The following is a 12,148-nucleotide window of genomic DNA, read 5'->3' as shown; positions in this document are numbered from 1 at the left end:
GCTCATGCTCTGTCTCTCTCTCTCAAAAATAAATAAAGATTAAAAAAAATTAAAAAAAAGAAACAAAACAGATGGGCATGGGGAAGGGATGGAAAAATAAGATAAAAACAGAGAGAGAGAGAGAGAGAGAGAGAGAGAGAGAGAGAGGGAGAGAGACAAACCATAAGACTCTTAAATACAGAGAACAAACTGAGGGCTGATGGAGAGGTGTTGGGTGGGGGGATGGGCTAAATGGGTGATGGGCATGAAAGAGGACACTTGTTGTGATGAGCACTGGGTGTTACATGTAAGTGATGAATCACTAAATTCCATTTGGAAATCGTTATTACACAATATGTCAACTAACTTGGATTAAATGAATAAATAAATAGAGAAAAAATAAAAGCATATTTTAAAGGAAGATAGTGTGAGTGTGGAGGATTTGTTTGGAGGTAGCTCATAAGTACAAATTGGTGATGAAGATCATGACCACAACCATGATCAGGACGTCATTACTCTGTTTACCTTTTGTCACTTTCCCTGCTCTGTACTAAGTGCTTTACATCTATTTCATTTTCAAGTCTGTAATTATTTCCATTGAGCACAAGAAGGAAATGAGTCATGGAGAACTTAGGTAACTTGGCCAAGGTCACACAGCTGGCAGGTGATGCGATCTGAAGCCAGAAGAGACCGGGTTCTGTGCGGTAAACCACAACGCGTCAGGAACAGTGAAGAAGGTCGGGAGGATGAAAAGATAATTTCCCGGAAGATGGTAAATCGATATCAAGGTAAGCAGTCTGGCTTGGGGAGATATAACACCCTGATAAACCAGGACTAGCCTTGGACTTCCTTTTAGATATTTTTTTGCCAAGCCTGAAAACCTCACTACTTAGGTATATACAATCTTAGGCAAATCATTCATCCACATTTGCCCTTTTCTGTTCATATTTGAAATGAGTTAGTTTGATATAATGATCACTAAATTATCCCCCGAATCTTAAATTTTGGAATTCAGAATCAGAAGCTTGCAAAAAATTCTTACCCTAACATTGATTTTTTTTAATTCATGGAGAATAGTGTAAGGAAATGTGGAATTATAATGAGTAAGTATGCAAAGGATTTATTGCCCTACATCCAGAAATACATTTTTAAGGAGCCATAAAACAAATATGTTTTCCTTTCTTGGTATAGTTACGTACCAGATAGTAAATTATTACGAGGACCCAACAAAAAGCTAATTTTCTCCAAATCACCTACACTGTGACTTTAAAAAAAAAAAATCACAGCTGACGTTAATTAGTTCAGAACCACTAAAGCATGAGTTGAAATTTGGCTAATGATGATGCATTTTATTTAATTCAGCTATTCCAAGGTTAATTTACAATCATCTCTTTTAAACACAAGTGGTGTTTTGCTGGATTCTTCTAGGGAATTGCACTGAAGTCAGGAAGTCAGCACTAAACTGCTTTATGTCACCTGGGTCAGGTACTTATCTCAGAGCAGGCGTGATCAGACCAAGGGGACTGGATAACACAACTTCAAATGTTTAATATTCTATCAGTCAGCTTCTGAGGCCCTCCGAGCAGTAGAAAAACTCATTTCGGGTTGCTGACATGTTAATTCCAAGACAGCAGCTAAACCTTCTGAAAGCTGGATCTGGAAAACTCATATCTTAAAACCACTTATACTGGATTAAACTCAAAGGGAGTTTTGAAAACAGGTGGTTGCTTATTAACAATGAGAAAAAAGATGCTACTCTCTCTCTCCTTGTTGTCTTCATTTTCTTTCATGATTGATTCCTCCATATGTTGATACAATGCCATTGGCTGAAAAAATGCTTAAGAAAAGCAAACTCTGATATGAACTTCAGCTTTGTATCTGATCTGAAAGGGGACACTTTTGGTCTTTCTTTCATGAGTGTTACGGTACAAAGAAATGCACTTTGCGCATATTGCTGTGAGACACCACAGGATACCAAGATCTATTGTTCTCCAACATACACCATGTGCTTTACAAAAGTTCAACTTTGTTGGGAACCTGCCCACTTCCTTTTAATTGGGCCAAGTACTTTAAATGGCCATTAAAAGGCAAAAATTTCTGTATTCTACTTTCGCTGACAATCTAAGTATAATTTTCAGGAGAATGGTTCAGCACGTGAAATAGTGACGGGAATGTGACGATTAAATAGAGTCTGAGCTATCACCTACATCAAACTTCTATTTTTTGGTAGTTAGGACCTTGGGCCAGGAGAGAAGAAATAAGCAGAACACGATGATCTGGGGATGCAATGGCAGAGATGGAACTCAGGACCGAGTCTCTGCCCTCCAAACCCAGAGATCATGTCCATCCCCTACATAACGGCTCACGTCAAAATGTCTAGAATAACACAGCAGAATTCCTAATGCAAATATCACTGGGTTAGTCATGTTGTGAACACAGAATGTGTTTTATTCACATTGACTGCTTGGCCTCCTCAACTGTGCGTTATGCCAGATCAGCCAGTCAGGTGACTACCCTCAGCCAGCCCCTAGTTCGGTAAAGCCAGAACTACTCACACAACAGGGAGGAGAATGAAGGAGACAGCTTGCTGGTAGCCATGGCAACACGTCCACATCCCTCCTGAGTCCCAGGAGCGGACTCCTGGCCATAGCCCCAGCACCGTCTGCGGTGGGCGCCCACCTCGAGCTTACGTTGCAGCCACTGGGTTAAGGCATCTTTGGAGCATTTGTCAAACTGATACACGGCACGAAGACTGAGGAATCCTCGGAGAATACACTAAAGCTCAGGAAGGGACTCTCCTTGTTTGAGAGGCTTCATTTATCTTTCAATTTATGTGGATGCTCAACAAGCATTTACTAAGCACCTACTATGTGCCAGGCACTTCCCAAAGAACTGGGGATGCTGTGGAAAAGAAATGCCTCTGTTCTTCTGGGCGATGGACAAGGCTCTTTATTGTTAAAATGCTGCATACTACTCTCCTGGGGGAATCTCCTACAAAACTAGCTTATGCTCAGTACCCGGGGTTATACGGCTTACTGAGAGTCCATTGGAATGCACAGTAGATAAAAACTTGGTTACAAATATGTCTCTGTTTAGGGAAAAACAAGGTGACGAGGAGTTAGGATGATTGTAGTCAGAAGGACAATATTAGTTTCCAGTATTTTCTTCCTTTCTTTTTTTTTTTTCCAAAGATGATAAAAGTATCTGAATCGATCGAACAATATTTGAATATTGCATTTGGTTGATGTGTCTCCCCCAAACCAGCACAGTTATGGACTTATATTTGACAAGCACTACATCAGCCGTACTCTGAAGTCCCTTCACTGTGGATTTGTTGGTGGCACATTCAGGGGTTATTTAACGTGCTCCCTTCCACCCCCCGCCCTGCATTTTCTGTGAACTAGATGTTAGATGAGGAGGCTTAGATTTAATTAATATCAATTTTCTGGCAACACATGAAAATCTCCAGAGAAGTTATTTATTTTAATAATAAAGAAGCTTGCTCATTTCCAAGGCATTATTCATGAAGCCTAGACAATAAATATATATTTATGACTGTTTCTTATGCAGCTCAGCTCTTACTAAGCTTTTTCCCCCTGAAGATAATGCTGGCGGTTATAGTTTTTTTTAATATTAGGTATCCCCTCCAATGGAAAAACTTCTAACACAAACAAAACTGGAGTAAATAGACAACAAACCCTATTGTAGCAGTCTATTTGTAAATAGACAACAAACCCTCATACAGCCATTACCAAGTGACCAAAAAAGTCCAGTCTTGTTTTATATTTCTAAAGTGGATTGTCTTGAAGTAAATTCTACAAATCCTAACAAGTTTCTCTTGAAAATGTATGTGCTTATTTTTAAAAGAAAAGGCCCATTTCAAAAACATAAATTCAATAATATTTTAAAACTAAAGATAAAATATAAGTGATTAATACCATGAGATATGCTGCCTGAGTTCAGATTTTCCCAGTTGTGTCCAAAGAAATTTCATGCACCAACATCTGTTGATGAAATTCTGTTTTAACTTATTTGTTAAAGATCCCGGATCATCTCTCCTGTAGTGTCCCTATGTTCTGGATTTTGTCTATTACATCCCTGCAAGGAATCATTTATATGTTCTCCCAACTTTGCATTTTCTCTAAACTGGAAGTTACACTTTGTTCCTTTCTACTTTTCTCCCTTCCTTCCTCCCTCCCTCCTTCCCTCCCTCTCTCCCTCCCTTCCTTGTTTCCTTCCTTCCTCCCTCCCTCTCTTCCTTCCTTCCTCCCTTCCTCCCTTCCTTCCTTCCTCCCTCCTTCCCTCCCTCCCTTCCTTCCTTCCTGCCTCCCTTCTTTCCCTCCCTCTCTCCCTCCTTCTTTCTTCCCTTCCTTCCTTCCTTCCTTCCTTCCTTCCTTCCTTCCTTCTTGATACACTGTGTCATTCTGATCCTGTATGTATCAATCAAGAGGTTAAGTATTATGTGTGTTTCATTTTTGTGATGCTAGGGCCCACTGAAGATCATTAGCTAGTTTCATTATTTCACTAGACATTTAAAATAGATTTGATTCTAATTCTATTTATGCTAGTTTTATCCCAGCGGCAGAGAAAAAGCAGTGAAAATTGCATGCGCATCTCCCACGGGGTGTGCTCAGACTACAGCACCAATACCGACCAGAAAGGCTGGCCCTTGCCCTTCTCATGCTGTCAGGAAAAGTCACCACAGGCCCCCAGGACCTTGCTCGAGTCTATCCTGCACGGATGCCAACAGAACGTCGGGCAGTCGTTAATATGTAGTGAGTACTGAGTAGGACCCAAGCTCTCTGCTAGGTTGTCGGAATGCAGCAAGCAATCAGAGAGACAAAGTTCCTGCCCTCATGCACCCCATATCCTATTAAGCGATTCCTGAAAAGGGGAAGGTAAATAACTTTCAGTCCATTAAACACAGAGAGAAAAGTTGAGTTACTGATCAGCTTTACAAAAGGTGATCTTGTCTTCCAAGATATGTTCTTGGACCTTGTCTTGGTTGCCCAAATCTATCTGAAGTATCATGGGATCAGAATGGAAAATCTGGTGTTGGTTTGGAACAAGGCTAGACAGAAGGGCAGTGGCTGGTCTGGGTTTAGGATTAAAGCAGGACGTGTGGATGGATCAGTTATTTGTACCCGACTCCGATCGCTCACATCCACCAGCTATGCTTACGATTTTAGGAGCAGCGATGTTCTCACACACCTTTCCAAAACTCCAGAATTCTAATGAACATAATTAGATGGTAGATAAATAATGATTTAAGCCAGTAAGCTCTACTAGATCTAGTTATAACAGCAAAGCATATAAAATAACTAGGTATGCTTTCGAAAAAAGTGTGTGTGCATGCACGTGTGCATGCATATATGTGCACTTGCTTGTGTGTGTGTGTGTGTGTGTGTGTGTACGCATGCACAATGCTTGCAAGTAGGAGGACCCTCTCCCCCACACCAAAAACAGAAGTCAGACCTTCTTTTCACTCCTTGCCCATCACTCAAAACCACTCAACCCTCCCAGAATCCATACACTGAGGGCGGGAAAAGGGCAGGTTGGGAAGTGAAGTGAAGACTTTCGAGTTTATTTTTAAGAGTCAAAATGTTATCAGAGGGCCTTGAAAAATAATTGGGAAACTTCTTCTCATAACTCAGGTACTTGAAGCTCCATAAGTGCATGAGTCAGGGTTCTCCAGAAATACCAAACCAACAGGATGAATACAAGCGCAGACATGTGGAAGAGGGTGTTATTATAAGATTGAGTCGGGCGGTTATGGAGACTGAGAAGGGCACACTCCGTCCTCTGTGAGCTGGAGAGCGGGGAAGCCAGGTGCATTCAATCCCCATCCAAAGGCCTGACAACTGGGGGTGTGTGGGGAGAGTGGAAGCCCCAGGCCGAGTTCAAAAGCCCCAATTAGGAAGCCTGGTGTCCAGGAGCCGGAAGGACGCACGACTTATCAGGCAAAGGAAGAAGTCACCAGCCTCTGCCTTCCCGTTCTATTCGTTCTATTCGAGCCATCCTCAGATCGGCTGATGGCTTTCTAATGTCTCTTCCAGACACACCCTCACGCACACACACAAGCCACGGTCTACCAGCTGTCTGAACATTGCTCAGCACAACCAAGTCAACACACGAAATTAACCATCACAGTAAGTATTCAGTCAGGAGACATTGGCTCTTTTTTCTGCTGGAGAGAGAAAATTCTTCCATTAATCTGTGTTAATGACACATTAATACGTGTTAATATGTGTTAATATGTGTTAATGACCAAATAAGAAATATCTTCTTTTTATTATTAGCTTATATAAGACAGTGAGTAAGAGCAGAGGTTTGGTTTCATAAAAGCCTTTTCTGTTTGACCGTATGGTTCCAGGCGTATAATTTAGCAATTGTAGTTCCAAACATTTCATAAACATTCGGAGCACCTGCCCAACCTTGAGGGTCCCGGGTGAGTGAGAGTCCCTCGCTTACACCACGCCAACGTGTCCCTGCCGTGAGGAACGAACTCGCACAGAGGAGCCAGTCCCGGAGAAAGTGACTTATGTGGGGAGCCCGCCTTGGGGCCTCTGGAGGAGCACAGAAACCGCACAGCACCTCCCTGTGCCTAAAACGCCCACAGAGGAATTAGCACAACCACGCCCATTTGCATGTGGTAATGCTGACTCACACCCAGCAGCTGCAAGATAAGAGAATTCTGGAAGTTTCCTCAGTCTTTATGCCTCTGATATTTACTGCTTTAACTCCTGACATCCAAAGTATAAAACTCATCTGCAGGAACTTATTATTTTTTTTTATTAAAGGAAAACTAGCTAACCATTTAGTTCCGTGGATTACTTTTCCTTTCTTTTGTTTTTTTCTGAGGTTTAAGAACACCACTGACTGTTGCTATAGTGATTAGTCCATGATTAGGAACATTATCTACAATACACCCTTTGGGTGTGTGCGGCGGAATGTTTTTCCTTTTTGTCCCTCAAATAGCCCCGAACATCTCCTAATAAGAGACGTAAAGAATAAATCTCTCTTCTGTCTTCAAAATAGTCAATGAGAAAAATACAGCATTTGGACTATAGTGTTAAAAATAAGACAACAGGCCCACAGTAGAGTCACTTATGCTAAACCCAAGACCTTATTTTGGTTTTGGCTGTCCCAGAAATCGGATTTTAAATTGCTTGACCAGCACTGGGTGACACGTCTGCCATGCCCTACTAGGACAGTGACCCTGAAATAACGAACCTGCTTTTCATTTGATTTGTTTTGCCTAGTATAATTTCCTTGTTTCTGTTCCTGTCTGTCTATAAAACTCTTTCTTTTGTACAGCTCCTTGAAGCTCCTTTCTAGCTGCTAGACTGGATGCTGACCAATTCAAGAATTGTTGGGTAAAACCAGCAAGATCTTTAAAATATATTCATTTGAATTTTGGGTTTTTTTAACAGTATATATTTCGCGTAATAAGCACTTGCTATGGACTAAACTGTGTTCCCTCAAGAGTTCGTCTGTTGTAGCCCCAGCTCCCAGTGTAGGGGTATTTGGAGATCAGACCTTTGCCAGGTATTGAGTTGAGCTAAACTACTCTACAACATTGTCACCTCAGCATCACTCTGAGCGGCCTTGAACTGTCACCGGACCTCCGCTCAGCTCATGATCTGCATATGAGCAAACAGAGTGACAGGTGAATGTACGCTCCAGATATGAGTCCACCAACCGCCATTGTGATAATCCCTCCCGTCTCCTCCTGGGCTCTTCCCTTATACGAGACCACTATGATGAACCTTACCAAAACCCCTCTCTCTTTGGTTTGATTTGACCAGTTTGGCCTTAACCAGACTTCTCTATTTCAATTCCTTTGTGCTATTTTTTGAACCCTGGCGCACCATCTGACACCCCAGGGCATTACCTAACAAATGCTAATTAAACAAAATCACAACAAGAGTTAATTGGGTCGGGAGGTGGAGCACCATGGTGGAATTAGTATCCTCACAAGGAGAAGCCAGAGAATGTGCTGTCTCTCTCTCCCTCTCCTCTTCCTTGTGAGGATATAAGAAGAAGGCAGCCCTCTGCAAACCAGGAGGAGAGCTCTCGCCAGACCTTGACCCTGCAGACACTCTGATCTGGGATGTCCCAGCCTCTGGAGCTGTGATAAATACAGTCCCGTTGTGTAAGCCTCCCAACCTATGACATCTTGTCACAGCAGCCCCGGCTGACTATTACCTCACTCAGTTACCAGTGAGCCCAACCCGGAAGCCAATCATCATCTCCCCGAAGCTACACACATCCCACAGCACCTACGGGCCCTCTGGGGGCCAAACTGACCTCGTCAGGGGCTGGTCATGAGTTAGAGCCTGTGCAGTTTGGAGAGAGAGCCACGTCATTTCAGAGAATGTTTCCTCAAGGCATGTTTTTAAAGTAATTTTGTCAGTGTTGTATCTTTGTCATTATACAAGTCATGTCTTCAAATACCCACTCAGTCACCTCCTCCTGAGAACTTAATCCTCATATCACTCTGCCTACTAACACATTTCTCCATGTGAATCTCCTTGGTTTGCCCAACTCTACAGTGTCACGTGTCTCAGAACTATGCCTCTCTGTCCCTTTTCACAGAACTGCCCCTTCCTCCCCTGGATTTACATTATTAGGAAACAAATCATTTATAATGTGAGGCGCCCCTCCTGCCCAATCCTCTCAACCCTACCAGAGGCATTTTAATCCTAATTATAAGAATATATAATTAAATTTTACAGAAGATGTTTGGAAAAAGTAGTTTTAAAACTATTTTTTAGCTTGGCAAATTTTTTATTCAAAAAATCTTACACAGAAATAAAACATAAAAAATACATAAAAACCAGGCTGATTGCTGAAGTGAGAGGGAAGACATCAGAGAGATGTCGTAGAGAACTTCTCAGGGGCCTGAGTTGTGTTGTCTCCCCTAGTACAGCCTCCTTTGTGGGGACAATGACTGAAGTCTGTCTAGTCAGTGGAGGAGAGGGGAGTAGGCAGAGGTTCTAATCACCACCCTACATCCCGGAAAATGAGCTAAGATTTGCAAATACACGCACCCTATTCTCACCCACCATAGAAGTCCTTCATGCCCACAGATGTTCTCTCAGGAGACAGAACCAAGAAGAGACCAGCATTAAAGTCCCTTCCATCTCAGTTTTTTATCTGAACTTTGATGCCTGAAGGATTTCTATGAATTTTTGACCTACTCCAAAAAGAAGTCAAGAGCCACAAATAGACAAGGGCATTTTATGATATAAAATCCATCCAGAATCCAGCTGTATAAAGCATTATCAAAAAGTTGCTTAGATGATGGAATAAATCAATTAGATTAAAAATGACACAAGGAAAGTTTTTGGAAGTTTTCTTTTGAAATCCCCTTCAAAGAGCCTTTTGTTTTGAGGATCCGATGCCTTCAGTCATGCCAAATAGCTTTTCTTTCATTAGTTTTAAGTTGGGGAATACAGAAGTCACACATAATAAAACATAATGAATAAAGGAAACGCAAAAATACTGTTGCATTGTGGACCAGAGAAAAATTTGTCAGATGGCAAACAATACACTCCAGTACTAAGCTGTACAAAGTATGTTTTTAAATAGTTAAAATAAATAATAATGAACATGTTTTGGATGTATGCCATTGTATCATTGTGATTTTCATAAATTAATTCTTGTGATTTTCACTACACTCTTATGTAATATTTACATTAACACTCTCAATTAAATGTTGTATACTGAGACACAGAGAGGTTAAGTAACTTGATGCGGTAACCCCAGTAAACCACCATTTATTAGATCCTTGTGTATATCGATTCTGGGCAGATGCTGTGACTCACTTTAGCCAATATAATGCCCCAACAGAAAACAGACCCAGAGATAGTTCAGTTATAACATTCAAGAAGACCTAGTCGCTTCTGATTTTGCATTCTGGGGAGTCCTGCAACAAATGGGAGTGGTTCGGCTATGCTACTGGAGATCCTACATGGAAAGACCGTGTGAAAAACCATCCTGAGAGAGGAAAAGTCCAGTTGTCCCATGGACAAGCTAAGCCCAGATTTTCAGCTATCCCATCAAGGTACCAGATGAGAGCAAAGCCATCTTTAATGTTATTCCTCCAACTGCCATCTCACTAGACCTGGAAGGCACCCCAAACACAACCAGGAGAAAAAAAAAAACAAAACACCTCAGCCATAGCCAACCCACCAAATCATGAGAACTAATAAAATGCTTGCCATTTTAAGCCAGTAAGCTTTGGGGTGGCTTGCTACACAGAAGATCACCAAGGCACATACATATGGTCACTTAGCTAGTGATTGCAAATGGGATTAAAACCTAGGAAACATGGCTCCAAGTCCTGTGCTGTCACTCAGTAAAACATCCTGTGTCACGATAAACACATACTAGCACGGGCTTACACAGCACCAAAGAATGGTAGTGGGTTCAGACGCATGATATCAGGAAGAGAGGAACGCCAAAATATCCTCATCTACTGAATTTTCTACAGCATTAGACTTTCTTAGTCATAAGTCAAAACACTGAATATTCTGAACAATTGAATTCTGAATTCTGAACAATTCTCTAGAAAGGTGGACATATTTAAGCATTCTACTTATTATCCCTAATTTGATATCTAATAGCATAATCAACACTTAAAACCCTAATTCATTCTCTGCCAGCCCTGAAAATCTCTTTCTTTGGAGTCTTCCTCATCTCAATCAATAGCGTCTTAACAATGTCAGCTACTTTGGACAAACATTTGCAGTTATTCTTGATTTCTCTCCTCCTCACACCAATAATTCAGTCTGTTAATAATTATTATTGGTTCATTCTTTAAAACATATTCTAAAAGTATCTGTACCTCTCTATCACTGATCAAAACCACCAAGCCCTATGACCTGAACCACCTCAATGCCCACCTTGTACCCGACTTCTAATCATCTCCTCTGTTGGTCTAATCTCAGTGGAAAAGACAGTGACACTTCCAGTATGGAAGTATAAATTCCCTGTAAACCAACACTGTACCAGATAATACCTATAGATTCTGGAGAAATCTGAGTATTCTAGAGAGTAAACAAAAGCAGGTTTTGGGGGGAGGGGAGTCAAACTGTGGAGAAGTAGTTAGCATGCCAATATTTCTCCTCCTCTGCTTTTTGGTCTTTGCCCAGAAGGCAGGCTGAAGCTATGTAGGATGTGACAAAGGTTGCTAAAACTCTGATAGAGCATCTGTTTTCTAGAATAGATTTTCTTCTTGGCTAGAAGTAAAGCCAAGCAAAGAAGCCCAGGCAGCTGTGGCTGGTTGCCAGAGTATAGGGAATGCTGGAGAGATAAAGCTAGAGAAGAATCCCCAAAATCTGTACATAAACACCCCACGAGTTCTGGTTGGTCCTTGGACCACGTGCTTCACAAAGGATTCCATGATTAAACTGAGGTTGGATTTCTGTCCACAACAGTGGGAAAGATGAAGCTTCATACAAGTCTAGGCAATTACCTGCTAAGACGAAAACATCAACACTCTCCAAAAGAATGAAGCAAGATTTAGAATCTTCACAAAATGATATCCACAGTGCTAAGGATATAAATTCAAAATAACCTAACACAAAACAACAAAAAAATGTGACCCATTTCCAAAGAAAAGGGCCATCAACAAATGCCAATCAGATGCCATGTGTTGGAATGATCAAGACAAGCCTTTCAAACTCTATCATGAATACGTTCAGTAAAGAAAGAAAAATGCTGTCAAAGCAAATAAAGATATAAAACTTCTTCAGGGAAATAAGATGGAAAAAAACTAAAATAAAATTTTAGGAATGAAAATTAAATATTGAAATAAAAATTGCAGCATATGGGCCACTAACAAATGGAAATAGTAGATGAAAGTCACTGAAGTAGCCGTAGGTCAACAGAACTTACAGGAAAAGAAAGAAAAAAAGACATTAAAATAGGAAACAGAGGCTTGGAAATGCATGGAATGATAGCAAATGACTTAATGTCCAGATTAATAATTAATGAATCTCAGAAGAAAAGGAGAGTAAAAATGTGGCAGAAAAAAAATATTAAAGAAATAATAGCCCGCCAATATTGACAAATATCTGAACATTTATAAAAAACACTTTCTTCTTAATTTATTTAAAATATAAATGTTTACAAATAAAAATTATTCATTGTGTTTTGCACT

The sequence above is a fragment of the Panthera tigris genome, chromosome D2 (genome assembly GCF_018350195.1).
Source record: "Panthera tigris isolate Pti1 chromosome D2, P.tigris_Pti1_mat1.1, whole genome shotgun sequence".
Lineage (NCBI taxonomy): Eukaryota > Metazoa > Chordata > Mammalia > Carnivora > Felidae > Panthera > Panthera tigris.
Note: the sequence above shows the minus strand (reverse complement) of the source record.